The 23701-nt window shown below is 56.0% G+C and overlaps 1 protein-coding gene across 1 annotated transcript in view; it reads left to right on the forward strand.

Moving 5' to 3' along the window:
• The window catches only part of LOC147108701 (uridine-cytidine kinase-like 1), a 378363-nt gene that overhangs the window by 33136 nt on the left and 321526 nt on the right, over positions 1-23701 (forward strand). The gene's annotated exons all lie outside the window — the stretch shown is intronic.

Here is a 23701-nt window from a genome sequence, read left to right on the forward strand (position 1 = left end):
AACAGAGCGGGAGCGGAGAGCCAGAGCGGCAGAGTACTTTAAACAGAGCGGGAGTGGAGAGCCAGAGTGGCAGAGTACTTTAAACAGAGCGAGCGGAGAGCCAGAGCGGCAGAGTACTTTAAACAGAGTGAGCGGAGAGCCAGAGCGGCAGAGTACTTTAAACAGAGCGGGAGCAGAGAGCCAGAGCGGCAGAGTACTTTAAACAGTGCGGGAGCGGAGAGCCAGAGCGGCAGAGTACTTTAAACAGTGCGGGAGCGGAGAGCCAGAGCGGCAGAGTACTTTAAACAGAGCGAGCAGAGAGCCAGAGCGGCAGAGTACTTTAAACAGAGCGGGAGTGGAGAGCCAAAGCGGCAGAGTACTTTAAACAGAGCGAGCAGAGAGCCAGAGCGGCAGAGTACTTTAAACAGAGTGAGCGGAGAGCCAGAGCGGCAGAGTACTTTAAACAGAGCGGGAGTGGAGAGCCAGAGTGGCAGAGTGCTTTAAACAGAGCGGGAGTGGAGAGCCAGAGCGGCAGAGTGCTTTAAACAGAGCGGGAGTGGAGAGCCAGAGTGGCAGAGTACTTTAAACAGAGCGGGAGCGGAGAGCCAGAGCGGCAGAGTACTTTAAACAGAGTGAGCGGAGAGCCAGAGCGGCAGAGTACTTTAAACAGAGCGAGCAGAGAGCCAGAGCAGCAGAGTACTCTAAACAGAGCGGGAGCGGAGAGCCAGAGCGGCAGAGTACTTTAAACAGAGCGGGAGTGGAGAGCCAGAGCAGCAGAGTACTTTAAACAGAGCGGGAGTGGAGAGCCAGAGTGGCAGAGTACTTTAAACAGAGCGGGAGTGGAGAGCCAGAGCAGCAGAGTACTTTAAACAGAGCGGGAGAGGAGAGCCAGAGCGGCAGAGTACCTTAAACAGAGCAGGAGTGGAGAGCCAGAGCGGCAGAGTACTTTAAACAGAGCGAGAGCGGAGAGCCCGAGCGGCAGATTACTTTAAACAGAGCGGGAGCGGACAGCCAGAGCGGCAGAGTACTTTAAACAGAGCGAGCGGAGAGCCAGTGCGGCAGAGTACTTTAAACAGAGCGGGAGCGGAGAGCCAGAGCGGCAGAGTGCTTTAAACAGAGCGGGAGCAGAGAGCCAGAGCGGCAGAGTACTTTAAACAGAGCGGGAGCGGAGAGCCAGAGCGGCAGAGTACTTTAAACAGAGCGGGAGCAGAGAGCCAGAGCGGCAGAGAACTTTAAACAGAGCGAGAGTGGAGAGCCAGAGTGGCAGAGTACTTTAAACAGAGCGGGAGCGGAGAGCCAGAGCGGCAGAGTACTTTAAACAGAGCGGGAGCGGAGAGCCAGAGCGGCAGAGTACTTTAAACAGAGCGGGAGCAGAGAGCCAGAGCGGCAGAGTACTTTAAACAGAGCGGGAGCAGAGAGCCAGAGTGGCAGAGTACTTTAAACAGAGCGGGAGAGGAGAGCCAGAGCGGCAGACTACTTTAAACAGAGCGAGCGGAGAGCCAGAGCAGCAGAGTACTTGAAACAGAGCAGGAGCGGAGAGCCAGAGCGGCAGAGTACTTTAAACAGAGCGAGCGGAGAGCCAGAGCGGCAGAGTACTTTAAACAGAGCGGGATTGGAGAGCCAGAGCGGCAGAGTACTTTAAACAGAGCGAGCAGAGAGCCACAGCAGCAGAGTACTTTAAACAGAGCGGGAGCAGAGAGCCAGAGCGGCAGAGTACTTTAAACAGTGCGGGAGCGGAGAGCCAGAGCGGCAGAGTACTTTAAACAGTGCGGGAGCGGAGAGCCAGAGCGGCAGAGTACTTTAAACAGAGCGGGAGAGGAGAGCCAGAGCGGCAGTGTACTTTAAACAGAGCGGGAGAGGAGAGCCAGAGCGGCAGAGTACTTTAAACAGAGCAGGAGCGGAGAGCCAGAGCGGCAGAGTACTTTAAACAGAGCGAGCGGAGAGCCAGAGCGGCAGAGTACTTTAAACAGAGCGGGAGAGGAGAGCCAGAGCGGCAGAGTACTTTAAACAGAGCGGGAGTGGAGAGCCAGAGCGGCAGATTACTTTAAACAGAGCGGGAGCGGAGAGCCAGAGCGGCAGAGTACTTTAAACAGAGCGAGCACAGAGCCAGAGCAGCAGAGTACTTTAAACAGAGCGGGAGCGGAGAGCCAGAGCGGCAGAGTACTTTAAACAGAGCGGGAGCGGAGAGCCAGAGCGGCAGAGTACTTTCAACAGAGCGAGCGGAGAGCCAGAGCGGCAGAGTACTTTAAACAGAGCGGTAGCAGAGACCCAAAGCGGCAGAGTACTTTAAACAGAGCGAGCGGAGAGCCAAAGCGGCAGAGCACTTTAAACAGAGCGAGCACAGAGCCAGAGCAGCAGAGTACTTTAAACAGAGCGGGAGCGGAGAGCCAGAGCGGCAGAGTACTTTAAACAGAGCGGGAGCGGAGAGCCAGAGCGGCAGAGTACTTTAAACAGAGCGAGCGGAGAGCCAGAGCGGCAGAGTACTTTAAACAGAGCGGTAGCAGAGAGCCAGAGCGGCAGAGTACTTTAAACAGAGCGGGAGCGGAGAGCCAGAGCAGCAGAGTACTTTAAACAGAGCGGGAGCGGAGAGCCAGAGCAGCAGAGTGCTTTAAACAGAGCGGGAGCGGAGAGCCAGAGCAGCAGAGTACTTTAAATAGAGCGGGAGCGGAGAGCCAGAGCGGCAGAGTACTTAAACAGTGCGGGAGCGGAGAGCCAGAGCGGCAGAGTACTTTAAACAGAGCGGGAGCGGAGAGCCAGAGCGGCAGAGTACTTTAAACAGAGCGAGCGGAGAGCCAGAGCGGCAGAGTACTTTAAACAGAGCGGGAGCGGAGAGCCAGAGCAGCAGAGTACTTTAAACAGAGCGGGAGCAGAGAGCCAGAGCGGCAGAGTACTTTAAACAGAGCGAGCGGAGAGCCAGAGCGGCAGAGTACTTTAAACAGAGCGGGATTGGAGAGCCAGAGCGGCAGAGTACTTTAAACAGAGCGGGAGCAGAGAGCCAGAGTGGCAGAGTACTTTAAACAGTGCGGGAGCGGAGAGCCAGAGCGGCAGAGTACTTTAAACAGTGCGGGAGCGGAGAGCCAGAGCGGCAGAGTACTTTAAACAGTGCGGGAGCGGAGAGCCAGAGCGGCAGAGTACTTTAAACAGAGCGAGCAGAGAGCCAGAGCGGCAGAGTACTTTAAACAGAGCGGGAGTGGAGAGCCAAAGCGGCAGAGTACTTTAAACAGAGCGAGCAGAGAGCCAGAGCGGCAGAGTACTTTAAACAGAGTGAGCGGAGAGCCAGAGCGGCAGAGTACTTTAAACAGAGCGGGAGCAGAGAGCCAGAGCGGCAGAGTACTTTAAACAGTGCGGGAGCGGAGAGCCAGAGCGGCAGAGTACTTTAAACAGTGCGGGAGCGGAGAGCCAGAGCGGCAGAGTACTTTAAACAGAGCGAGCAGAGAGCCAGAGCGGCAGAGTACTTTAAACAGAGCGGGAGTGGAGAGCCAAAGCGGCAGAGTACTTTAAACAGAGCGAGCAGAGAGCCAGAGCGGCAGAGTACTTTAAACAGAGTGAGCGGAGAGCCAGAGCGGCAGAGTACTTTAAACAGAGCGGGAGTGGAGAGCCAGAGTGGCAGAGTGCTTTAAACAGAGCGGGAGTGGAGAGCCAGAGCGGCAGAGTGCTTTAAACAGAGCGGGAGTGGAGAGCCAGAGTGGCAGAGTACTTTAAACAGAGCGGGAGCGGAGAGCCAGAGCGGCAGAGTACTTTAAACAGAGTGAGCGGAGAGCCAGAGCGGCAGAGTACTTTAAACAGAGCGAGCAGAGAGCCAGAGCAGCAGAGTACTCTAAACAGAGCGGGAGCGGAGAGCCAGAGCGGCAGAGTACTTTAAACAGAGCGGGAGTGGAGAGCCAGAGCAGCAGAGTACTTTAAACAGAGCGGGAGTGGAGAGCCAGAGTGGCAGAGTACTTTAAACAGAGCGGGAGTGGAGAGCCAGAGCAGCAGAGTACTTTAAACAGAGCGGGAGAGGAGAGCCAGAGCGGCAGAGTACCTTAAACAGAGCAGGAGTGGAGAGCCAGAGCGGCAGAGTACTTTAAACAGAGCGAGAGCGGAGAGCCCGAGCGGCAGATTACTTTAAACAGAGCGGGAGCGGACAGCCAGAGCGGCAGAGTACTTTAAACAGAGCGAGCGGAGAGCCAGTGCGGCAGAGTACTTTAAACAGAGCGGGAGCGGAGAGCCAGAGCGGCAGAGTGCTTTAAACAGAGCGGGAGCAGAGAGCCAGAGCGGCAGAGTACTTTAAACAGAGCGGGAGCGGAGAGCCAGAGCGGCAGAGTACTTTAAACAGAGCGGGAGCAGAGAGCCAGAGCGGCAGAGAACTTTAAACAGAGCGAGAGTGGAGAGCCAGAGTGGCAGAGTACTTTAAACAGAGCGGGAGCGGAGAGCCAGAGCGGCAGAGTACTTTAAACAGAGCGGGAGCGGAGAGCCAGAGCGGCAGAGTACTTTAAACAGAGCGGGAGCAGAGAGCCAGAGCGGCAGAGTACTTTAAACAGAGCGAGCGGAGAGCCAGAGCAGCAGAGTACTTTAAACAGAGCGGGAGCAGAGAGCCAGAGTGGCAGAGTACTTTAAACAGAGCGGGAGCGGAGAGCCAGAGCGGCAGAGTACTTTAAACAGAGCGGGAGCAGAGAGCCAGAGTGGCAGAGTACTTTAAACAGAGCGGGAGCGGAGAGCCAGAGTGGCAGAGTACTTTAAACAGAGCGAGCGGAGAGCCAGAGCAGCAGAGTACTTGAAACAGAGCAGGAGCGGAGAGCCAGAGCGGCAGAGTACTTTAAACAGAGCGAGAGAGGAGAGCCAGAGCGGCAGAGTACTTTAAACAGAGCGAGAGAGGAGAGCCAGAGCGGCAGAGTACTTTAAACAGAGCGGGAGTGGAGAGCCAGTGCGGCACAGTACTTTAAACAGAGCGAGAGAGGAGAGCCAGAGCGGCAGAGTACTTTAAACAGAGCGGGATTGGAGAGCCAGAGCGGCAGAGTACTTTAAACAGAGCGAGAGAGGAGAGCCAGAGCAGCAGAGTACTTTAAACAGAGCGGGAGCGGAGAGCCAGAGCGGCAGAGTACTTTAAACAGAGCGAGCGGAGAGCCAGAGCGGCAGAGTACTTTAAACAGAGCGGTAGGAGAGAGCCAGAGCGGCAGAGTACTTTAAACAGAGCGGGAGCGGAGAGCCAGAGCAGCAGAGTACTTTAAACAGAGCGGGAGCGGAGAGCCAGAGCGGCAGAGTACTTTAAACAGAGCGGGAGTGGAGAGCCAGAGCAGCAGAGTACTTTAAACAGAGCGGGAGTGGAGAGCCAGAGCAGCAGAGTACTTTAAACAGAGCGGGAGAGGAGAGCCAGAGCGGCAGAGTACCTTAAACAGAGCGGGAGTGGAGAGCCAGAGCGGCAGAGTACTTTAAACAGAGCGGGAGCGGAGAGCCCGAGCGGCAGATTACTTTAAACAGAGCGGGAGCGGAGAGCCAGAGTGGCAGAGTACTTTAAACAGAGCGAGCGGAGAGCCAGTGCGGCAGAGTACTTTAAACAGAGCGGGAGGGGAGAGCCAGAGCGGCAGAGTGCTTTAAACAGAGCGGGAGCAGAGAGCCAGAGCGGCAGAGTACTTTAAACAGAGCGGGAGCGGAGAGCCAGAGCGGCAGAGTACTTTAAACAGAGCGGGAGCAGAGAGCCAGAGCGGCAGAGTACTTTAAACAGAGCGAGAGTGGAGAGCCAGAGTGGCAGAGTACTTTAAACAGAGCGGGAGCGGAGAGCCAGAGCGGCAGAGTACTTTAAACAGAGCGGGAGCGGAGAGCCAGAGCGGCAGAGTACTTTAAACAGAGCGGGAGCAGAGAGCCAGAGCGGCAGAGTACTTTAAACAGAGCGAGCGGAGAGCCAGAGCAGCAGAGTACTTTAAACAGAGCGGGAGCAGAGAGCCAGAGTGGCAGAGTACTTTAAACAGAGCGGGAGCGGAGAGCCAGAGCGGCAGAGTACTTTAAACAGAGCGGGAGCAGAGAGCCAGAGTGGCAGAGTACTTTAAACAGAGCGGGAGCGGAGAGCCAGAGCGGCAGAGTACTTTAAACAGAGCGAGCGGAGAGCCAGAGCAGCAGAGTACTTGAAACAGAGCAGGAGCGGAGAGCTAGAGCGGCAGAGTACTTTAAACAGAGCGAGAGAGGAGAGCCAGAGCGGCAGAGTACTTTAAACAGAGCGAGAGAGGAGAGCCAGAGCGGCAGAGTACTTTAAACAGAGCGGGAGTGGAGAGCCAGTGCGGCAGAGTACTTTAAACAGAGCGAGAGAGGAGAGCCAGAGCGGCAGAGTACTTTAAACAGAGCGGGATTGGAGAGCCAGAGCGGCAGAGTACTTTAAACAGAGCGAGAGAGGAGAGCCAGAGCAGCAGAGTACTTTAAACAGAGCGGGAGCGGAGAGCCAGAGCGGCAGAGTACTTTAAACAGAGCGAGCGGAGAGCCAGAGCGGCAGAGTACTTTAAACAGAGCGGTAGGAGAGAGCCAGAGCGGCAGAGTACTTTAAACAGAGCGGGAGCGGAGAGCCAGAGCAGCAGAGTACTTTAAACAGAGCGGGAGCGGAGAGCCAGAGCGGCAGAGTACTTTAAACAGAGCGGGAGCGGAGAGCCAGAGCAGCAGAGTACTTTAAACAGAGCGAGCGGAGAGCCAGAGCGGCAGAGTACTTTAAACAGAGCGGGAGCGGAGAGCCAGAGCAGCAGAGTACTTTAAACAGAGCGAGCGGAGAGCCAGAGCGGCAGAGTACTTTAAACAGAGCGGGAGCGGAGAGCCAGAGCGGCAGAGTACTTTAAACAGAGCGGGAGCGGAGAGCCAGAGCGGCAGAGTACTTTAAACAGAGCGGGAGCGGAGAGCCAGAGCGGCAGAGTACTTTAAACAGAGTGAGCGGAGAGCCAGAGCGGCAGAGTACTTTAAACAGAGCGGGAGCAGAGAGCCAGAGCGGCAGAGTACTTTAAACAGAGCGGGAGCGGAGAGCCAGAGCGGCAGAGTACTTTAAACAGAGCGAGCGGAGAGCCAGAGCGGCAGAGTACTTTAAACAGAGCGGGAGCGGAGAGCCAGAGCGGCAGAGTACTTTAAACAGAGCGAGCAGAGAGCCAGAGCGGCAGAGTACTTTAAACAGAGCGGGAGCGGAGAGCCAAAGCGGCAGAGTACTTTAAACAGAGCGAGCAGAGAGCCAGAGCGGCAGAGTACTTTAAACAGAGCGGGAGTGGAGAGCCAGAGCGGCAGAGTGCTTTAAACAGAGCGGGAGTGGAGAGCCAGAGCGGCAGAGTACTTTAAACAGAGCGAGCAGAGAGCCAGAGCAGCAGAGTACTTTAAACAGAGCGGGAGCGGAGAGCCAGAGCGGCAGAGTACTTTAAACAGAGCGAGCGGAGAGCCAGAGCGGCAGAGTACTTGATACAGAGCGGGAGCAGAGAGCCAGAGCGGCAGATTACTTTAAACAGAGCGGGAGCGGAGATCCAGAGCGGCAGAGTACTTTAAACAGAGCGAGCGGAGAGCCAGTGCGGCAGAGTACTTTAAACAGAGCGAGCGGAGAGCCAGAGCAGCAGAGTACTTTAAACAGAGCGGGAGCAGAGAGCCAGAGTGGCAGAGTACTTTAAACAGAGCGGGAGCGGAGAGCCAGAGCGGCAGAGTACTTCAAACAGAGCGAGCGGAGAGCCAGAGCAGCAGAGTACTTTAAACAGAGCGGGAGCGGAGAGCCAGAGCGGCAGAGTACTTTAAACAGAGCGAGCGGAGAGCCAGAGCAGCAGAGTACTTTAAACAGAGCGGGAGCAGAGAGCCAGAGTGGCAGAGTACTTTAAACAGAGCGGGAGCGGAGAGCCAGAGCGGCAGAGTACTTTAAACAGAGCGAGCGGAGAGCCAGAGCAGCAGAGTACTTTAAGCAGAGCGGGAGCAGAGAGCCAGAGCGGCAGAGTACTTTAAACAGAGCGGGAGCGGAGAGCCAGAGCGGCAGAGTACTTTAAACAGAGCGAGCGGAGAGCCAGAGCGGCAGAGTACTTTAAACAGAGCGGGAGAGGAGAGCCAGAGCGGCAGAGTACTTTAAACAGAGCGGGAGTGGAGAGCCAGAGCGGCAGATTACTTTAAACAGAGCGGGAGCGGAGAGCCAGAGCGGCAGAGTACTTTAAACAGAGCGAGCACAGAGCCAGAGCAGCAGAGTACTTTAAACAGAGCGGGAGCGGAGAGCCAGAGCGGCAGAGTACTTTAAACAGAGCGGGAGCGGAGAGCCAGAGCGGCAGAGTACTTTAAACAGAGCGAGCGGAGAGCCAGAGCGGCAGAGTACTTTAAACAGAGCGGTAGCAGAGAGCCAAAGCGGCAGAGTACTTTAAACAGAGCGAGCGGAGAGCCAAAGCGGCAGAGCACTTTAAACAGTGCGGGAGCGCAGAGCCAGAGCGGCAGAGTACTTTAAACAGAGCGAGCACAGAGCCAGAGCAGCAGAGTACTTTAAACAGAGCGGGAGCGGAGAGCCAGAGCGGCAGAGTACTTTAAACAGAGCGGGAGCGGAGAGCCAGAGCAGCAGAGTACTTTAAACAGAGCGGGAGCGGAGAGCCAGAGCGGCAGAGTACTTTAAACAGAGCGGGAGCGGAGAGCCAGAGCAGCAGAGTACTTTAAACAGAGCGAGCGGAGAGCCAGAGCGGCAGAGTACTTTAAACAGAGTGGGAGCGGAGAGCCAGAGCAGCAGAGTACTTTAAACAGAGCGAGCGGAGAGCCAGAGCGGCAGAGTACTTTAAACAGAGCGGGAGTGGAGAGCCAGAGCGGCAGAGTACTTTAAACAGAGCGGGAGCGGAGAGCCAGAGCGGCAGAGTACTTTAAACAGAGCGGGAGCGGAGAGCCAGAGCGGCAGAGTACTTTAAACAGAGTGAGCGGAGAGCCAGAGCGGCAGAGTACTTTAAACAGAGCGGGAGCGGAGAGCCAGAGCGGCAGAGTACTTTAAACAGAGCGGGAGCGGAGAGCCAGAGCAGCAGAGTACTTTAAACAGAGCGAGCGGAGAGCCAGAGCGGCAGAGTACTTTAAACAGAGCGGGAGCGGAGAGCCAGAGCAGCAGAGTACTTTAAACAGAGCGAGCGGAGAGCCAGAGCGGCAGAGTACTTTAAACAGAGCGGGAGCGGAGAGCCAGAGCGGCAGAGTACTTTAAACAGAGCGGGAGCGGAGAGCCAGAGCGGCAGAGTACTTTAAACAGAGCGGGAGCGGAGAGCCAGAGCGGCAGAGTACTTTAAACAGAGTGAGCGGAGAGCCAGAGCGGCAGAGTACTTTAAACAGAGCGGGAGCAGAGAGCCAGAGCGGCAGAGTACTTTAAACAGAGCGGGAGCGGAGAGCCAGAGCGGCAGAGTACTTTAAACAGAGCGAGCGGAGAGCCAGAGCGGCAGAGTACTTTAAACAGAGCGGGAGCGGAGAGCCAGAGCGGCAGAGTACTTTAAACAGAGCGAGCAGAGAGCCAGAGCGGCAGAGTACTTTAAACAGAGCGGGAGCGGAGAGCCAAAGCGGCAGAGTACTTTAAACAGAGCGAGCAGAGAGCCAGAGCGGCAGAGTACTTTAAACAGAGCGGGAGTGGAGAGCCAGAGCGGCAGAGTGCTTTAAACAGAGCGGGAGTGGAGAGCCAGAGCGGCAGAGTACTTTAAACAGAGCGAGCAGAGAGCCAGAGCAGCAGAGTACTTTAAACAGAGCGGGAGCGGAGAGCCAGAGCGGCAGAGTACTTTAAACAGAGCGAGCGGAGAGCCAGAGCGGCAGAGTACTTGATACAGAGCGGGAGCAGAGAGCCAGAGCGGCAGATTACTTTAAACAGAGCGGGAGCGGAGATCCAGAGCGGCAGAGTACGTTAAACAGAGCGAGCGGAGAGCCAGTGCGGCAGAGTACTTTAAACAGAGCGAGCGGAGAGCCAGAGCAGCAGAGTACTTTAAACAGAGCGGGAGCAGAGAGCCAGAGTGGCAGAGTACTTTAAACAGAGCGGGAGCGGAGAGCCAGAGCGGCAGAGTACTTCAAACAGAGCGAGCGGAGAGCCAGAGCAGCAGAGTACTTTAAACAGAGCGGGAGCGGAGAGCCAGAGCGGCAGAGTACTTTAAACAGAGCGAGCGGAGAGCCAGAGCAGCAGAGTACTTTAAACAGAGCGGGAGCAGAGAGCCAGAGTGGCAGAGTACTTTAAACAGAGCGGGAGCGGAGAGCCAGAGCGGCAGAGTACTTTAAACAGAGCGAGCGGAGAGCCAGAGCAGCAGAGTACTTTAAGCAGAGCGGGAGCAGAGAGCCAGAGCGGCAGAGTACTTTAAACAGAGCGGGAGCGGAGAGCCAGAGCGGCAGAGTACTTTAAACAGAGCGAGCGGAGAGCCAGAGCGGCAGAGTACTTTAAACAGAGCGGGAGAGGAGAGCCAGAGCGGCAGAGTACTTTAAACAGAGCGGGAGTGGAGAGCCAGAGCGGCAGATTACTTTAAACAGAGCGGGAGCGGAGAGCCAGAGCGGCAGAGTACTTTAAACAGAGCGAGCACAGAGCCAGAGCAGCAGAGTACTTTAAACAGAGCGGGAGCGGAGAGCCAGAGCGGCAGAGTACTTTAAACAGAGCGGGAGCGGAGAGCCAGAGCGGCAGAGTACTTTAAACAGAGCGAGCGGAGAGCCAGAGCGGCAGAGTACTTTAAACAGAGCGGTAGCAGAGAGCCAAAGCGGCAGAGTACTTTAAACAGAGCGAGCGGAGAGCCAAAGCGGCAGAGCACTTTAAACAGTGCGGGAGCGCAGAGCCAGAGCGGCAGAGTACTTTAAACAGAGCGAGCACAGAGCCAGAGCAGCAGAGTACTTTAAACAGAGCGGGAGCGGAGAGCCAGAGCGGCAGAGTACTTTAAACAGAGCGGGAGCGGAGAGCCAGAGCAGCAGAGTACTTTAAACAGAGCGGGAGCGGAGAGCCAGAGCGGCAGAGTACTTTAAACAGAGCGGGAGCGGAGAGCCAGAGCAGCAGAGTACTTTAAACAGAGCGAGCGGAGAGCCAGAGCGGCAGAGTACTTTAAACAGAGTGGGAGCGGAGAGCCAGAGCAGCAGAGTACTTTAAACAGAGCGAGCGGAGAGCCAGAGCGGCAGAGTACTTTAAACAGAGCGGGAGTGGAGAGCCAGAGCGGCAGAGTACTTTAAACAGAGCGGGAGCGGAGAGCCAGAGCGGCAGAGTACTTTAAACAGAGCGGGAGCGGAGAGCCAGAGCGGCAGAGTACTTTAAACAGAGTGAGCGGAGAGCCAGAGCGGCAGAGTACTTTAAACAGAGCGGGAGCGGAGAGCCAGAGCAGCAGAGTACTTTAAACAGAGCGGGAGCGGAGAGCCAGAGCGGCAGAGTACTTAAACAGTGCGGGAGCGGAGAGCCAGAGCGGCAGAGTACTTTAAACAGAGCGGGAGCGGAGAGCCAGAGCGGCAGAGTACTTTAAACAGAGCGAGCGGAGAGCCAGAGCGGCAGAGTACTTTAAACAGAGCGGGAGCGGAGAGCCAGAGCAGCAGAGTACTTTAAACAGAGCGGGAGCAGAGAGCCAGAGCGGCAGAGTACTTTAAACAGAGCGAGCGGAGAGCCAGAGCGGCAGAGTACTTTAAACAGAGCGGGATTGGAGAGCCAGAGCGGCAGAGTACTTTAAACAGAGCGGGAGCAGAGAGCCAGAGCGGCAGAGTACTTTAAACAGAGCGGGAGCAGAGAGCCAAAGTGGCAGAGTACTTTAAACAGAGCGAGCAGAGAGCCACAGCAGCAGAGTACTTTAAACAGAGCGGGAGCAGAGAGCCAGAGCGGCAGAGTACTTTAAACAGTGCGGGAGCGGAGAGCCAGAGCGGCAGAGTACTTTAAACAGTGCGGGAGCGGAGAGCCAGAGCGGCAGAGTACTTTAAACAGAGCGAGCAGAGAGCCAGAGCGGCAGAGTACTTTAAACAGAGCGGGAGTGGTGAGCCAAAGCGGCAGAGTACTTTAAACAGAGCGAGCAGAGAGCCAGAGCGGCAGAGTACTTTAAACAGAGCGGGAGCGGAGAGCCAAAGCGGCAGAGTACTTTAAACAGAGCGGGAGTGGAGAGCCAGAGCGGCAGAGTGCTTTAAACAGAGCGGGAGTGGAGAGCCAGAGCGGCAGAGTGCTTTAAACAGAGCGGGAGTGGAGAGCCAGAGCGGCAGAGTACTTTAAACAGAGCGAGCAGAGAGCCAGAGCAGCAGAGTACTTTAAACAGAGCGGGAGCGGAGAGCCTGAGCGGCAGAGTACTTTAAACAGAGCGGGAGTGGAGAGCCAGAGCGGCAGAGTACTTTAAACAGAGCGGTAGCAGAGAGCCAGAGCGGCAGAGTACTTTAAACAGAGCGAGCGGAGAGCCAGAGCGGCAGAGCACTTTAAACAGAGCGGGAGCGGAGAGCCAGAGCGGCAGAGTACTTTAAACAGAGCAAGCGGAGAGCCAGTGCGGCAGAGTACTTTAAACAGAGCGGGAGCAGAGAGCCAGAGCGGCAGAGTACTTTAAACAGAGCGGGAGCAGAGAGCCAGAGCGGCAGAGTACTTTAAACAGAGCGAGCGGAGAGCCAGAGCAGCAGAGTACTTTAAACAGAGCGGGAGCAGAGAGCCAGAGTGGCAGAGTACTTTAAACAGAGCGGGAGCAGAGAGCCAGAGCGGCAGAGTACTTTAAACAGAGCGAGCGGAGAGCCAGAGCGGCAGAGTACTTTAAACAGAGCGGGAGCAGAGAGCCAGAGTGGCAGAGTACTTTAAACAGAGCGGGAGAGGAGAGCCAGAGCGGCAGACTACTTTAAACAGAGCGAGCGGAGAGCCAGAGCAGCAGAGTACTTGAAACAGAGCAGGAGCGGAGAGCCAGAGCGGCAGAGTACTTTAAACAGTGCGGGAGCGGAGAGCCAGAGCGGCAGAGTACTTTAAACAGTGCGGGAGCGGAGAGCCAGAGCGCCAGAGTACTTTAAACAGAGCGGGAGCGGAGAGCCAGAGCGGCAGAGTACTTTAAACAGAGCGAGCGGAGAGCCAGAGCGGCAGAGTACTTTAAACAGAGCGGGATTGGAGAGCCAGAGCGGCAGAGTACTTTAAACAGAGCGAGCAGAGAGCCACAGCAGCAGAGTACTTTAAACAGAGCGGGAGCAGAGAGCCAGAGCGGCAGAGTACTTTAAACAGTGCGGGAGCGGAGAGCCAGAGCGGCAGAGTACTTTAAACAGTGCGGGAGCGGAGAGCCAGAGCGGCAGAGTACTTTAAACAGAGCGGGAGAGGAGAGCCAGAGCGGCAGTGTACTTTAAACAGAGCGGGAGAGGAGAGCCAGAGCGGCAGAGTACTTTAAACAGAGCAGGAGCGGAGAGCCAGAGCGGCAGAGTACTTTAAACAGAGCGAGCGGAGAGCCAGAGCGGCAGAGTACTTTAAACAGAGCGGGAGAGGAGAGCCAGAGCGGCAGAGTACTTTAAACAGAGCGGGAGTGGAGAGCCAGAGCGGCAGATTACTTTAAACAGAGCGGGAGCGGAGAGCCAGAGCGGCAGAGTACTTTAAACAGAGCGAGCACAGAGCCAGAGCAGCAGAGTACTTTAAACAGAGCGGGAGCGGAGAGCCAGAGCGGCAGAGTACTTTAAACAGAGCGGGAGCGGAGAGCCAGAGCGGCAGAGTACTTTCAACAGAGCGAGCGGAGAGCCAGAGCGGCAGAGTACTTTAAACAGAGCGGTAGCAGAGACCCAAAGCGGCAGAGTACTTTAAACAGAGCGAGCGGAGAGCCAAAGCGGCAGAGCACTTTAAACAGAGCGAGCACAGAGCCAGAGCAGCAGAGTACTTTAAACAGAGCGGGAGCGGAGAGCCAGAGCGGCAGAGTACTTTAAACAGAGCGGGAGCGGAGAGCCAGAGCGGCAGAGTACTTTAAACAGAGCGAGCGGAGAGCCAGAGCGGCAGAGTACTTTAAACAGAGCGGTAGCAGAGAGCCAGAGCGGCAGAGTACTTTAAACAGAGCGGGAGCGGAGAGCCAGAGCAGCAGAGTACTTTAAACAGAGCGGGAGCGGAGAGCCAGAGCAGCAGAGTGCTTTAAACAGAGCGGGAGCGGAGAGCCAGAGCAGCAGAGTACTTTAAATAGAGCGGGAGCGGAGAGCCAGAGCGGCAGAGTACTTAAACAGTGCGGGAGCGGAGAGCCAGAGCGGCAGAGTACTTTAAACAGAGCGGGAGCGGAGAGCCAGAGCGGCAGAGTACTTTAAACAGAGCGAGCGGAGAGCCAGAGCGGCAGAGTACTTTAAACAGAGCGGGAGCGGAGAGCCAGAGCAGCAGAGTACTTTAAACAGAGCGGGAGCAGAGAGCCAGAGCGGCAGAGTACTTTAAACAGAGCGAGCGGAGAGCCAGAGCGGCAGAGTACTTTAAACAGAGCGGGATTGGAGAGCCAGAGCGGCAGAGTACTTTAAACAGAGCGGGAGCAGAGAGCCAGAGTGGCAGAGTACTTTAAACAGTGCGGGAGCGGAGAGCCAGAGCGGCAGAGTACTTTAAACAGTGCGGGAGCGGAGAGCCAGAGCGGCAGAGTACTTTAAACAGTGCGGGAGCGGAGAGCCAGAGCGGCAGAGTACTTTAAACAGAGCGAGCAGAGAGCCAGAGCGGCAGAGTACTTTAAACAGAGCGGGAGTGGAGAGCCAAAGCGGCAGAGTACTTTAAACAGAGCGAGCAGAGAGCCAGAGCGGCAGAGTACTTTAAACAGAGTGAGCGGAGAGCCAGAGCGGCAGAGTACTTTAAACAGAGCGGGAGCAGAGAGCCAGAGCGGCAGAGTACTTTAAACAGTGCGGGAGCGGAGAGCCAGAGCGGCAGAGTACTTTAAACAGTGCGGGAGCGGAGAGCCAGAGCGGCAGAGTACTTTAAACAGAGCGAGCAGAGAGCCAGAGCGGCAGAGTACTTTAAACAGAGCGGGAGTGGAGAGCCAAAGCGGCAGAGTACTTTAAACAGAGCGAGCAGAGAGCCAGAGCGGCAGAGTACTTTAAACAGAGTGAGCGGAGAGCCAGAGCGGCAGAGTACTTTAAACAGAGCGGGAGTGGAGAGCCAGAGTGGCAGAGTGCTTTAAACAGAGCGGGAGTGGAGAGCCAGAGCGGCAGAGTGCTTTAAACAGAGCGGGAGTGGAGAGCCAGAGTGGCAGAGTACTTTAAACAGAGCGGGAGCGGAGAGCCAGAGCGGCAGAGTACTTTAAACAGAGTGAGCGGAGAGCCAGAGCGGCAGAGTACTTTAAACAGAGCGAGCAGAGAGCCAGAGCAGCAGAGTACTCTAAACAGAGCGGGAGCGGAGAGCCAGAGCGGCAGAGTACTTTAAACAGAGCGGGAGTGGAGAGCCAGAGCAGCAGAGTACTTTAAACAGAGCGGGAGTGGAGAGCCAGAGTGGCAGAGTACTTTAAACAGAGCGGGAGTGGAGAGCCAGAGCAGCAGAGTACTTTAAACAGAGCGGGAGAGGAGAGCCAGAGCGGCAGAGTACCTTAAACAGAGCAGGAGTGGAGAGCCAGAGCGGCAGAGTACTTTAAACAGAGCGAGAGCGGAGAGCCCGAGCGGCAGATTACTTTAAACAGAGCGGGAGCGGACAGCCAGAGCGGCAGAGTACTTTAAACAGAGCGAGCGGAGAGCCAGTGCGGCAGAGTACTTTAAACAGAGCGGGAGCGGAGAGCCAGAGCGGCAGAGTGCTTTAAACAGAGCGGGAGCAGAGAGCCAGAGCGGCAGAGTACTTTAAACAGAGCGGGAGCGGAGAGCCAGAGCGGCAGAGTACTTTAAACAGAGCGGGAGCAGAGAGCCAGAGCGGCAGAGAACTTTAAACAGAGCGAGAGTGGAGAGCCAGAGTGGCAGAGTACTTTAAACAGAGCGGGAGCGGAGAGCCAGAGCGGCAGAGTACTTTAAACAGAGCGGGAGCGGAGAGCCAGAGCGGCAGAGTACTTTAAACAGAGCGGGAGCAGAGAGCCAGAGCGGCAGAGTACTTTAAACAGAGCGAGCGGAGAGCCAGAGCAGCAGAGTACTTTAAACAGAGCGGGAGCAGAGAGCCAGAGTGGCAGAGTACTTTAAACAGAGCGGGAGCGGAGAGCCAGAGCGGCAGAGTACTTTAAACAGAGCGGGAGCAGAGAGCCAGAGTGGCAGAGTACTTTAAACAGAGCGGGAGCGGAGAGCCAGAGTGGCAGAGTACTTTAAACAGAGCGAGCGGAGAGCCAGAGCAGCAGAGTACTTGAAACAGAGCAGGAGCGGAGAGCCAGAGCGGCAGAGTACTTTAAACAGAGCGAGAGAGGAGAGCCAGAGCGGCAGAGTACTTTAAACAGAGCGAGAGAGGAGAGCCAGAGCGGCAGAGTACTTTAAACAGAGCGGGAGTGGAGAGCCAGTGCGGCAGAGTACTTTAAACAGAGCGAGAGAGGAGAGCCAGAGCGGCAGAGTACTTTAAACAGAGCGGGATTGGAGAGCCAGAGCGGCAGAGTACTTTAAACAGAGCGAGAGAGGAGAGCCAGAGCAGCAGAGTACTTTAAACAGAGCGGGAGCGGAGAGCCAGAGCGGCAGAGTACTTTAAACAGAGCGAGCGGAGAGCCAGAGCGGCAGAGTACTTTAAACAGAGCGGTAGGAGAGAGCCAGAGCGGCAGAGTACTTTAAACAGAGCGGGAGCGGAGAGCCAGAGCAGCAGAGTACTTTAAACAGAGCGGGAGCGGAGAGCCAGAGCGGCAGAGTACTTTAAACAGAGCGGGAGTGGAGAGCCAGAGCAGCAGAGTACTTTAAACAGAGCGGGAGTGGAGAGCCAGAGTGGCAGAGTACTTTAAACAGAGCGGGAGTGGAGAGCCAGAGCAGCAGAGTACTTTAAACAGAGCGGGAGAGGAGAGCCAGAGCGGCAGAGTACCTTAAACAGAGCGGGAGTGGAGAGCCAGAGCGGCAGAGTACTTTAAACAGAGCGGGAGCGGAGAGCCCGAGCGGCAGATTACTTTAAACAGAGCGGGAGCGGAGAGCCAGAGCGGCAGAGTACTTTAAACAGAGCGAGCGGAGAGCCAGTGCGGCAGAGTACTTTAAACAGAGCGGGAGGGGAGAGCCAGAGCGGCAGAGTGCTTTAAACAGAGCGGGAGCAGAGAGCCAGAGCGGCAGAGTACTTTAAACAGAGCGGGAGCGGAGAGCCAGAGCGGCAGAGTACTTTAAACAGAGCGGGAGCAGAGAGCCAGAGCGGCAGAGTACTTTAAACAGAGCGAGAGTGGAGAGCCAGAGTGGCAGAGTACTTTAAACAGAGCGGGAGCGGAGAGCCAGAGCGGCAGAGTACTTTAAACAGAGCGGGAGCGGAGAGCCAGAGCGGCAGAGTACTTTAAACAGAGCGGGAGCAGAGAGCCAGAGCGGCAGAGTACTTTAAACAGAGCGAGCGGAGAGCCAGAGCAGCAGAGTACTTTAAACAGAGCGGGAGCAGAGAGCCAGAGTGGCAGAGTACTTTAAACAGAGCGGGAGCGGAGAGCCAGAGCGGCAGAGTACTTTAAACAGAGCGGGAGCAGAGAGCCAGAGTGGCAGAGTACTTTAAACAGAGCGGGAGCGGAGAGCCAGAGCGGCAGAGTACTTTAAACAGAGCGAGCGGAGAGCCAGAGCAGCAGAGTACTTGAAACAGAGCAGGAGCGGAGAGCTAGAGCGGCAGAGTACTTTAAACAGAGCGAGAGAGGAGAGCCAGAGCGGCAGAGTACTTTAAACAGAGCGAGAGAGGAGAGCCAGAGCGGCAGAGTACTTTAAACAGAGCGGGAGTGGAGAGCCAGTGCGGCAGAGTACTTTAAACAGAGCGAGAGAGGAGAGCCAGAGCGGCAGAGTACTTTAAACAGAGCGGGATTGGAGAGCCAGAGCGGCAGAGTACTTTAAACAGAGCGAGAGAGGAGAGCCAGAGCAGCAGAGTACTTTAAACAGAGCGGGAGCGGAGAGCCAGAGCGGCAGAGTACTTTAAACAGAGCGAGCGGAGAGCCAGAGCGGCAGAGTACTTTAAACAGAGCGGTAGGAGAGAGCCAGAGCGGCAGAGTACTTTAAACAGAGCGGGAGCGGAGAGCCAGAGCAGCAGAGTACTTTAAACAGAGCGGGAGCGGAGAGCCAGAGCGGCAGAGTACTTTAAACAGAGCGGGAGCGGAGAGCCAGAGCAGCAGAGTACTTTAAACAGAGTGAGCGGAGAGCCAGAGCGGCAGAGTACTTTAAACAGAGCGGGAGCGGAGAGCCAGAGCAGCAGAGTACTTTAAACAGAGCGAGCGGAGAGCCAGAGCGGCAGAGTACTTTAAACAGAGCGGGAGCGGAGAGCCAGAGCGGCAGAGTACTTTAAACAGAGCGGGAGCGGAGAGCCAGAGCGGCAGAGTACTTTAAACAGAGCGGGAGCGGAGAGCCAGAGCGGCAGAGTACTTTAAACAGAGTGAGCGGAGAGCCAGAGCGGCAGAGTACTTTAAACAGAGCGGGAGCAGAGAGCCAGAGCGGCAGAGTACTTTAAACAGAGCGGGAGCGGAGAGCCAGAGCGGCAGAGTACTTTAAACAGAGCGAGCGGAGAGCCAGAGCGGCAGAGTACTTTAAACAGAGCGGGAGCGGAGAGCCAGAGCGGCAGAGTACTTTAAACAGAGCGAGCAGAGAGCCAGAGCGGCAGAGTACTTTAAACAGAGCGGGAGCGGAGAGCCAAAGCGGCAGAGTACTTTAAACAGAGCGAGCAGAGAGCCAGAGCGGCAGAGTACTTTAAACAGAGCGGGAGTGGAGAGCCAGAGCGGCAGAGTGCTTTAAACAGAGCGGGAGTGGAGAGCCAGAGCGGCAGAGTACTTTAAACAGAGCGAGCAGAGAGCCAGAGCAGCAGAGTACTTTAAACAGAGCGGGAGCGGAGAGCCAGAGCGGCAGAGTACTTTAAACAGAGCGAGCGGAGAGCCAGAGCGGCAGAGTACTTGATACAGAGCGGGAGCAGAGAGCCAGAGCGGCAGATTACTTTAAACAGAGCGGGAGCGGAGATCCAGAGCGGCAGAGTACTTTAAACAGAGCGAGCGGAGAGCCAGTGCGGCAGAGTACTTTAAACAGAGCGGTAGGAGAGAGCCAGAGCGGCAGAGTACTTTAAACAGAGCGAGCGGAGAGCCAGAGCGGCAGAGTACTTTAAACAGAGCGGGAGCGGAGAGCCAGAGCAGCAGAGTACTTTAAACAGAGCGAGCGGAGAGCCAGAGCGGCAGAGTACTTTAAACAGAGTGGGAGCGGAGAGCCAGAGCAGCAGAGTACTTTAAACAGAGCGAGCGGAGAGCCAGAGCGGCAGAGTACTTTAAACAGAGCGGGAGTGGAGAGCCAGAGCGGCAGAGTACTTTAAACAGAGCGGGAGCGGAGAGCCAGAGCGGCAGAGTACTTTAAACAGAGCGGGAGCGGAGAGCCAGAGCGGCAGAGTACTTTAAACAGAGTGAGCGGAGAGCCAGAGCGGCAGAGTACTTTAAACAGAGCGGGAGCGGAGAGCCAGAGCAGCAGAGTACTTTAAACAGAGCGGGAGCGGAGAGCCAGAGCGGCAGAGTACTTAAACAGTGCGGGAGCGGAGAGCCAGAGCGGCAGAGTACTTTAAACAGAGCGGGAGCGGAGAGCCAGAGCGGCAGAGTACTTTAAACAGAGCGAGCGGAGAGCCAGAGCGGCAGAGTACTTTAAACAGAGCGGGAGCGGAGAGCCAGAGCAGCAGAGTACTTTAAACAGAGCGGGAGCAGAGAGCCAGAGCGGCAGAGTACTTTAAACAGAGCGGGATTGGAGAGCCAGAGCGGCAGAGTACTTTAAACAGAGCGGGAGCAGAGAGCCAGAGCGGCAGAGTACTTTAAACAGAGCGGGAGCAGAGAGCCAAAGTGGCAGAGTACTTTAAACAGAGCGAGCAGAGAGCCACAGCAGCAGAGTACTTTAAACAGAGCGGGAGCAGAGAGCCAGAGCGGCAGAGTACTTTAAACAGTGCGGGAGCGGAGAGCCAGAGCGGCAGAGTACTTTAAACAGTGCGGGAGCGGAGAGCCAGAGCGGCAGAGTACTTTAAACAGAGCGAGCAGAGAGCCAGAGCGGCAGAGTACTTTAAACAGAGCGGGAGTGGTGAGCCAAAGCGGCAGAGTACTTTAAACAGAGCGAGCAGAGAGCCAGAGCGGCAGAGTACTTTAAACAGAGCGGGAGCGGAGAGCCAAAGCGGCAGAGTACTTTAAACAGAGCGGGAGTGGAGAGCCAGAGCGGCAGAGTGCTTTAAACAGAGCGGGAGTGGAGAGCCAGAGCGGCAGAGTGCTTTAAACAGAGCGGGAGTGGAGAGCCAGAGCGGCAGAGTACTTTAAACAGAGCGAGCAGAGAGCCAGAGCAGCAGAGTACTTTAAACAGAGCGGGAGCGGAGAGCCTGAGCGGCAGAGTACTTTAAACAGAGCGGGAGTGGAGAGCCAGAGCGGCAGAGTACTTTAAACAGAGCGGTAGCAGAGAGCCAGAGCGGCAGAGTACTTTAAACAGAGCGAGCGGAGAGCCAGAGCGGCAGAGCACTTTAAACAGAGCGGGAGCGGAGAGCCAGAGCGGCAGAGTACTTTAAACAGAGCAAGCGGAGAGCCAGTGCGGCAGAGTACTTTAAACAGAGCGGGAGCAGAGAGCCAGAGCGGCAGAGTACTTTAAACAGAGCGGGAGCAGAGAGCCAGAGCGGCAGAGTACTTTAAACAGAGCGAGCGGAGAGCCAGAGCAGCAGAGTACTTTAAACAGAGCGGGAGCAGAGAGCCAGAGTGGCAGAGTACTTTAAACAGAGCGGGAGCAGAGAGCCAGAGCGGCAGAGTACTTTAAACAGAGCGAGCGGAGAGCCAGAGCGGCAGAGTACTTTAAACAGAGCGGGAGCAGAGAGCCAGAGTGGCAGAGTACTTTAAACAGAGCGGGAGAGGAGAGCCAGAGCGGCAGACTACTTTAAACAGAGCGAGCGGAGAGCCAGAGCAGCAGAGTACTTGAAACAGAGCAGGAGCGGAGAGCCAGAGCGGCAGAGTACTTTAAACAGTGCGGGAGCGGAGAGCCAGAGCGGCAGAGTACTTTAAACAGTGCGGGAGCGGAGAGCCAGAGCGCCAGAGTACTTTAAACAGAGCGGGAGCGGAGAGCCAGAGCGGCAGAGTACTTTAAACAGAGCGAGCGGAGAGCCAGAGCGGCAGAGTACTTTAAACAGAGCGGGATTGGAGAGCCAGAGCGGCAGAGTACTTTAAACAGAGCGAGCAGAGAGCCACAGCAGCAGAGTACTTTAAACAGAGCGGGAGCAGAGAGCCAGAGCGGCAGAGTACTTTAAACAGTGCGGGAGCGGAGAGCCAGAGCGGCAGAGTACTTTAAACAGTGCGGGAGCGGAGAGCCAGAGCGGCAGAGTACTTTAAACAGAGCGGGAGAGGAGAGCCAGAGCGGCAGTGTACTTTAAACAGAGCGGGAGAGGAGAGCCAGAGCGGCAGAGTACTTTAAACAGAGCAGGAGCGGAGAGCCAGAGCGGCAGAGTACTTTAAACAGAGCGAGCGGAGAGCCAGAGCGGCAGAGTACTTTAAACAGAGCGGGAGAGGAGAGCCAGAGCGGCAGAGTACTTTAAACAGAGCGGGAGTGGAGAGCCAGAGCGGCAGATTACTTTAAACAGAGCGGGAGCGGAGAGCCAGAGCGGCAGAGTACTTTAAACAGAGCGAGCACAGAGCCAGAGCAGCAGAGTACTTTAAACAGAGCGGGAGCGGAGAGCCAGAGCGGCAGAGTACTTTAAACAGAGCGGGAGCGGAGAGCCAGAGCGGCAGAGTACTTTCAACAGAGCGAGCGGAGAGCCAGAGCGGCAGAGTACTTTAAACAGAGCGGTAGCAGAGACCCAAAGCGGCAGAGTACTTTAAACAGAGCGAGCGGAGAGCCAAAGCGGCAGAGCACTTTAAACAGAGCGAGCACAGAGCCAGAGCAGCAGAGTACTTTAAACAGAGCGGGAGCGGAGAGCCAGAGCGGCAGAGTACTTTAAACAGAGCGGGAGCGGAGAGCCAGAGCGGCAGAGTACTTTAAACAGAGCGAGCGGAGAGCCAGAGCGGCAGAGTACTTTAAACAGAGCGGTAGCAGAGAGCCAGAGCGGCAGAGTACTTTAAACAGAGCGGGAGCGGAGAGCCAGAGCAGCAGAGTACTTTAAACAGAGCGGGAGCGGAGAGCCAGAGCAGCAGAGTGCTTTAAACAGAGCGGGAGCGGAGAGCCAGAGCAGCAGAGTACTTTAAATAGAGCGGGAGCGGAGAGCCAGAGCGGCAGAGTACTTAAACAGTGCGGGAGCGGAGAGCCAGAGCGGCAGAGTACTTTAAACAGAGCGGGAGCGGAGAGCCAGAGCGGCAGAGTACTTTAAACAGAGCGAGCGGAGAGCCAGAGCGGCAGAGTACTTTAAACAGAGCGGGAGCGGAGAGCCAGAGCAGCAGAGTACTTTAAACAGAGCGGGAGCAGAGAGCCAGAGCGGCAGAGTACTTTAAACAGAGCGAGCGGAGAGCCAGAGCGGCAGAGTACTTTAAACAGAGCGGGATTGGAGAGCCAGAGCGGCAGAGTACTTTAAACAGAGCGGGAGCAGAGAGCCAGAGTGGCAGAGTACTTTAAACAGTGCGGGAGCGGAGAGCCAGAGCGGCAGAGTACTTTAAACAGTGCGGGAGCGGAGAGCCAGAGCGGCAGAGTACTTTAAACAGTGCGGGAGCGGAGAGCCAGAGCGGCAGAGTACTTTAAACAGAGCGAGCAGAGAGCCAGAGCGGCAGAGTACTTTAAACAGAGCGGGAGTGGAGAGCCAAAGCGGCAGAGTACTTTAAACAGAGCGAGCAGAGAGCCAGAGCGGCAGAGTACTTTAAACAGAGTGAGCGGAGAGCCAGAGCGGCAGAGTACTTTAAACAGAGCGGGAGCAGAGAGCCAGAGCGGCAGAGTACTTTAAACAGTGCGGGAGCGGAGAGCCAGAGCGGCAGAGTACTTTAAACAGTGCGGGAGCGGAGAGCCAGAGCGGCAGAGTACTTTAAACAGAGCGAGCAGAGAGCCAGAGCGGCAGAGTACTTTAAACAGAGCGGGAGTGGAGAGCCAAAGCGGCAGAGTACTTTAAACAGAGCGAGCAGAGAGCCAGAGCGGCAGAGTACTTTAAACAGAGTGAGCGGAGAGCCAGAGCGGCAGAGTACTTTAAACAGAGCGGGAGTGGAGAGCCAGAGTGGCAGAGTGCTTTAAACAGAGCGGGAGTGGAGAGCCAGAGCGGCAGAGTGCTTTAAACAGAGCGGGAGTGGAGAGCCAGAGTGGCAGAGTACTTTAAACAGAGCGGGAGCGGAGAGCCAGAGCGGCAGAGTACTTTAAACAGAGTGAGCGGAGAGCCAGAGCGGCAGAGTACTTTAAACAGAGCGAGCAGAGAGCCAGAGCAGCAGAGTACTCTAAACAGAGCGGGAGCGGAGAGCCAGAGCGGCAGAGTACTTTAAACAGAGCGGGAGTGGAGAGCCAGAGCAGCAGAGTACTTTAAACAGAGCGGGAGTGGAGAGCCAGAGTGGCAGAGTACTTTAAACAGAGCGGGAGTGGAGAGCCAGAGCAGCAGAGTACTTTAAACAGAGCGGGAGAGGAGAGCCAGAGCGGCAGAGTACCTTAAACAGAGCAGGAGTGGAGAGCCAGAGCGGCAGAGTACTTTAAACAGAGCGAGAGCGGAGAGCCCGAGCGGCAGATTACTTTAAACAGAGCGGGAGCGGACAGCCAGAGCGGCAGAGTACTTTAAACAGAGCGAGCGGAGAGCCAGTGCGGCAGAGTACTTTAAACAGAGCGGGAGCGGAGAGCCAGAGCGGCAGAGTGCTTTAAACAGAGCGGGAGCAGAGAGCCAGAGCGGCAGAGTACTTTAAACAGAGCGGGAGCGGAGAGCCAGAGCGGCAGA

This window comes from Somniosus microcephalus, chromosome 13 (genome assembly GCF_052327205.1).
Source record: "Somniosus microcephalus isolate GS21.2 chromosome 13, FLI_Smic_1.0, whole genome shotgun sequence".
NCBI lineage: Eukaryota > Metazoa > Chordata > Chondrichthyes > Squaliformes > Somniosidae > Somniosus > Somniosus microcephalus.